The 6762-nt window shown below is 33.2% G+C and overlaps 1 pseudogene; it reads right to left on the bottom strand.

Moving 5' to 3' along the window:
* Window positions 1-2230: 2230 nt before the first annotated feature.
* Window positions 2231-3942, bottom strand: LOC107030042 (annotated as a pseudogene).
* Between the last annotated feature and the right edge of the window lie 2820 nt (window positions 3943-6762).

Below are 6762 nucleotides of genomic sequence, written 5' to 3'. Positions count from 1 at the left end.
TAGATAGTGTTTAATAAAACAGTTGAGAAAAAATTGGAAACTGTCTAACTGTGCTTGTCCATGAAGCCTCTACTATTGAAATATTGGTGTCGTAAAAAGACCTACGACATTTCAAAACCCTACTACTATAGACCAATATAAATGGAGTGCACTGAAAGAAGGGAGGTCTCACAAGATGTTTATGAGTTGATGAAGTGATCTCAACAAAACGCCTTTTGATAATCCTTAATACTATCATCATAAAAAGATGAGGCCAAATGACATCAGTATATTGAATGTGCGAGTATGTAATATACGGAATAAAACAATACTCGCACTGATGACTAATATATATCAAGTAAGACAATATATGAACATGTACTGAAAATCATGTGTACTTCAAAATAACATATGCAACAAAAGCATTACGAGAATAGAAAACTTTTCTTTGTGCAGGGAGTTTCTCTCACCGAAAACGAGCAGCATAATTCTAGCAATGATATAACATTTCATCAACGTCGCAAGGGTCATCCTATACTTTTCCAGGGTATAGGATTCTACCTATAACTGTGGACCCATCCCATAAGGCTTCTTGAGGCAGTGAGAAGCCTCCTAAAAAGTCTGTGTGATCCTATCCTACGCTAGCCACTAGTTCATGGGACCTTCAAGTAAAAAATAGACTCCTACCAAATTCACTGTTCGATACTATTCCAAAAACAAACCATATGAACTATGCTCAATCACCCTTTTGATGAGAAAGGGATTATTTCTTCACTTTAATTTCACTTTTCTTTACATAAGTATTTTAGGATGAAACTTAATTATTCTCTATTGCTTTCTCAACTACTAAATAGTACATATGAAACCATTGATTCTTCTTTTAAAAACTCCTTTCAGAACTTATTTTTAAAATGTATATTCATGGACTTACTTTTCAAGTTTGAAGTCATTGTCTCAGAAATCTCATACAATAGCCTTTATAAATAAGAGGTTTATAAGCAATTAGGGTTCATGTTATGTAAAGTACGAGAAACAATTTAGAATTAAATATGCATAATAGATATCCAAATCTCAATGGTTAAGGAATGTGGAACTCTGAATAAGAAAGAAAAATGAATTTATACTTCAATAGTAAAACTTCTAAAGAACTCTATAAATAACCTTACACTGATTGGATTTAGATTTATGGCATGAAGAAATAGTAATTCATAATATGAAGCCATTACACCGAAAACTTTGGTGGCGACTTGATTTTTCTTGAACTTGCGGATGAACACTAGTTTTCTTGGAAGAAATTATTGATCTATGAATCTTCGTGCTTGATATTGAGAAAAGAAACTCTTTTATGGAGTTTCTATATTTGAAGAAGTAGGTAAAGTCGTGGATTGGAGGCTGCTCTTTGTATCTCAAATCTTTTACTTCAAATTTTTAGGGTTTTTGATGAAGAAGAGGAACCCTAAGTGAGTTTTGAGAGAATTTCTAGATACCTGAATATTTGGATTAATTATATTTAGAGGAAAAATAGTTAGTTTAATGATGTACTCAGTTAAAGCACCTAAAACGACTTAGAATAGGGCTAAAAAGCTTGTGAAAGAACCAAACTAGTCCTTGAACACATGTAGGAAATTTCTCAAAAAAAAACTATGAACTGTTTGTGTTTGAAAGAAAACAAATGTAGGAAAATAACAATGGAAGAAAATTTAAGAATAAAATTTACTGCACTAAGAAAATTATATTATCGACTAGTATAACAAAATATATGTATTCAACACTAAAACTTAACAGAGAAATAGATAGTATGTACTATATTTTGACTTCCATCAACCAGTGGCATAACCACATATACCATAGGGCGTCCAGTTGGACACTACTCACAAAAAATTATACAATTTATATAGAAATGTATGATGTATATCGACAAAAATCATTTTCATACATATATATTGAAACCTGCACACCCTTGGAGAAATTTCTAAATTTGCCATAGAGTTTATTTATTTATTCAACCGCATAACAAATAATAGAAATCAATTGGTAAATACGATGACTAACTCTACATATGTTTCTTGGATTCTTCAAAAATATCGATATGTGTGTGCCACATACTCCAAAAGTAATGTATTTTGGAAAATCTGACACAGGTGCGGCAACAATTTTGGAGAGTCAGAGAAACCTAGAGTCTACCTTGGTAAAACTACAAGAAAAGATACAACATATATAAAGAAAAATCCAAGGTCTTCAATCTTGAACCTCATATGTATATGAGATCAACTTGTGATGTATTATGCTGACGCCAATTTGAAAATCTTCAAGACTATATGTATCAGCTCTGTGATTCATCTGAGTAAACTCAAAGAGGGTAGGCCATGTGAATTCGAGATATATTTGGGGGTTGTTGGCATCCACCAATTTAGTTGGTGGACTCACTACCTTATTATTTTCTGGATAAAGAATGAAATCATGTGATTTTCTAGGAGTCTTGTTGTTTACGACTTCTTTGTGCATGAAGCTTTTCTCTCTCCCATTCGATAGCGCCTGCAAAAGGGAAAAACCAAAATGTTATAACTTAGTCGGTCGATTACGCGAAGGACATCATATTCATGTTGTACGTCCTAAGAATGATGATGATGTATATCATTGCACATCATGTTTCGTTTGTCCAATTTTCTATGTTTATATGATTTGTACATAGTACACTACCTTATTATATAGTTCTGGTGTGCAATTTCCTTACCATAAATATGTCTCCTGTTAACCACAAAATCATTGAAATATGGACTGATGGAGTACCCATTCGTTGTCTAAAAAAACACGAAGTTCACCAACACAACCTTCATGGAGAACGATAAATGATGTTGCATCATAGTATGACCCAGTTCCTAAGGTGAGATCTTGTTTGTTGGATGGTGGAAAGTAGTTGAGTCTCATAATGGTTTCATTGTTTTGGGATTATTTTTCAATGTGGCTCTAGTGTATGCCTAGGCTCATCCCTAAGAGCTCCATGATCCTAAGAGAAAGTGTTCTCATGGAACTGCAGTGTTCTTGATTTACATTCTTGTACAATTAGAGGAAAACATGATAGTTCATTTACATAATTGAAATGTAAAAATAAATAGTTCTTTTGTTTCCATGTTTTCGTCTAGCTTTATTTGACATGAAGTTTAAGAAAGTAAGTAGACTTTTGAACCATGTAGTTTTAGACTAAAGATATGTAAAATGTTTTAGAATATCATTCAGTTTTGTGGTCTTGAGCATGTAATGCCTAAAAAGGAACAAAATATGTTTTTGAAACTTACCAAAAAGAAAAAGGATTTCCAAATAAGACACCTTTTCACATTGTAAGGCTGTGACTTTTTTCGCAAGGTTATAACTATTACAAACAATTGTGACTTTCCCCAAGTTCCTTGAATTCCAAGTATGCTTTGATCTATTATCATTGAATTCTAATTCTTATAATTGAGATTATAGTTCGTCAGGTATGTTGGAATTTGAATGATTGTTCATTCTTATTTTATCACATTAACCCCATTTAGTTAAGAATTGTTGAAAGCTTTACATAATTAATTTCATGCATTGACTACTAAATTAAAGTAAGCTCAAGTATTTTGAATTACCGTCGAGAAGAGTCTTAAGGGTAGACTACATGTTTCATATGGATTGTTTTCAAAGTAAAAGTATGATTTGTTTTATGAAATCATATTCAATTTCAGGAAGAAGGTTTAGTCCATTAAAAGTAAGGACCAATAATCCTTAAAGAACTACTTTTGAGCAATAACTCAACATTGATATTACAATGAGTATAAGGGCACATTATGGGAGTCATATTGTGCACCTATTTGGGTAATTGTTAAAATAACTCGAACCCCCTAATATACACAACTAGTATAGATGTATAGATAGGATAATGGTATTGGTTTGGGTAAATCTTCACCCAACCTCGTTGGGCTTTTTAGATGGATCCATAACTTCAGTTTTGTTATTCTATTTTCCAATAAGGTATAGTATGACTCTGGCAATGGGGGTTAGAGGTTATATTATAACAAGGCTCCTAGTGATGGTTGTGACTTAGAGAAAATCCCCAATAAATGAAAATAATACTATTTACGTGTTGCTATTGATGTGGGATATATTTAAATACCTAAAAGCCAAATAATCCCAAATGTGAGCTAAGTTTGAGAGCTAACCATCATGTCATTGATAGTTATAGTAAATGATGAGTCCAAGATTTGACTCATTTAGGGCTTTGTTTTGACAGTTTGAGTGTCGTCAAATGCCTAATTTATACTATAAACTAATGTTAAAGCATCAATTTTAAGGTATATAAGCTAATTGGAAAGGCAAGGAAACTACAAGGAAAAAAGGAGAAAAAAGAGCTGAAGATGTGGAGAAAAGGCGATCCATGTGATTGCCAACACCAATTGGTGAACCGCCGAGTGGCTCTCCAGTTTGACTAATGTTCAAGTGTAGCAGCGCGGGGGGAAGAAATCAAGTCGGTGACATAAAATGGCAGTCGATGAATCACTGATCGGTTCATCGATAACACACTGAATCGCCCAAAGTTACAGGACTTGGATGCTGAGAGCTAATGCAATTTGGCGAAGGAAGAGAGCAAAAGGAAGATCACCAAACCACTCGACGAGCACAACTTATCTCGACCAACGGATTTAAGGCAAAATTTTGGGAAACTATAAGTTGAGTTTTGAATTGTAGATTTATTATATGTAATAAAAAAATCATTCAATAGAGTTTTCTTTGAGTTTTAGAGTTCCATTATAGTCTTTGAAGCCTTTTGAGGCTGAAATTTGAAGATTTGTAAGTGGGTCTTTGAATTTAACCTTTGGAAAACATTTTAAAGGCTTAGAGACTATTACCCAACTGATGGCTAATCGAGTTGGTAATTGTTTTTATCTTTTTATGATGTTTAGCTAAAACCCCAATTCTTGGGGTGTGATAATGTATTTATGGGTTGAATTAGCTTATGTGTGATGTTAATTACTGATTTAATTTCTACATTGACGTCGATTTAATCATTAGTTGCGTTTTAATCTATGAATTCTAGTTACAAATGAAGTTCTAATTTTAAATTCTAAGCTTGGTTGCGAGAGAGGTTTTGGAACCAAAGCTTTTGATCAATGGTTTTTGGGTATTGGTTTGATGTGGGTTCAGCTCGAAAGACTGAATCTTAAACCCGGTCCTACCCATCTAGATTGAGAGAGTATTAAGGTTGTGGGCTGTTCTTAGTTGCTAAGCTTGTTGATGTTCGAAAGAAATCACTTGAAACGCGATATTTGATCAAAAGGAAACTATTTTACTTATAGTCCAGTCTACTCACTGATATTTAGCTATTTAGTAGTAATTTTAATTGCCCATATAGTGAAATTTTCCTATAATCAATCACTTCCTAAGAATCCCGTGTTATTTTTTCTTGTTATGATTGCGTTGTAGCTGACAATTGGAACCAAAATTCCCCCATATGACATTTCTATAATCTCCTTAGGCTTGTTTATAGGTCTTTGTCGATAATTTATATTCCTATAATTAATTAGACCAAGTTTGTACTTTATAACTGAATTTGAACACATATCGTGTGGGTTTGACCCCAACTATTTGTTGGGTTTTATACCAGTTAACGATCGTTCACACCAATAATAGGATGAGCTATGCTTGAAACATTAAATCAAAATGGTGCCACTGTTGGGGAGTGGTGTTGTTTAAAATTCTTTAATTAATGTTGAATTTTTGATCTTTTTTTTTTTTAGTTGAATAAAAAATATTGTGGTTAGTGTATGAATTAGTTCTTTTGAACAGTGCAAGAGATGAGCGTGAACATGAGTAATGATAGCCAAGTGTGGAAGTAAGACAACATTGGGAATCTTAATGACGTGAATGACCTAATTCAACTGGGTGGTGTTGGTGCATTTCATCTACCGCCTTTGGAGGCTAATAAAGTCTCCCCTCTTAAAAGCACAATGCTTCAGCTTCTCCAACTAAAGGATTATATGGAGGGTTGGTACATGAAGACCCTCTGTCACAACCCGATCCTCGACCCCACGGAGTACAAGACTCTGAAATGCTTCAAACAAGATTTATAGCATTCATAACATAAGACATAAGAATATTGTATAGAATTTATAACTTTTAATCGATACAATCGAAGTCCTTATTTAAAAACATCGGAAGTCTAAATTTGACTCACATGACCATCTAATACAGTTGTGGAAACAATATAGGGTCACAACCTTTTAACATAGTCTGAAACGTAAAATGACATAAGGAAACTATAAATGAACAACTCTCTCCCTCGAACCATAAGGACTCACCACTAGCTTTGGAGAGAATCAATCCAAGCTTTGAATACTAGAAGTCACCTTATGATCCGAAACCTAAACTTTGTAAGAATGCATAAGAAATATGGGTTAACACAAATATGTACTTAGTATGATATACATGAAAAAATCACGCTAAAAGGACATTTTGGTTAAAAACCATGCATTTAAAAAGTTTGAGAATCATCATTCATCTTTTAGTATAACATCATAAGTCATAAGCATATTGACCTGGTAAGTCATTCTAACGTATTAGAACCATCATCTAAGATAAACAAAGTTATACTTGTGTAATGTATGAGTAACATCCCTTAATGCCAATCCCACTAAATACTCCTTTGAGACCACCATATATAAGGAACAATTATATTCAATAAGTCATGACATGTAAAACAACTAATATTAACAATCCAAGTAAAGCATTCATCATTTCACTAAGCCTTTAAGTCAACATTGT

The sequence above is a fragment of the Solanum pennellii genome, chromosome 9 (assembly GCF_001406875.1).
Source record: "Solanum pennellii chromosome 9, SPENNV200".
In the NCBI taxonomy this organism is placed as follows: Eukaryota; Viridiplantae; Streptophyta; class Magnoliopsida; order Solanales; family Solanaceae; genus Solanum; species Solanum pennellii.
Note: the sequence above shows the minus strand (reverse complement) of the source record. Positions and strands in the feature narration are given on the sequence as shown.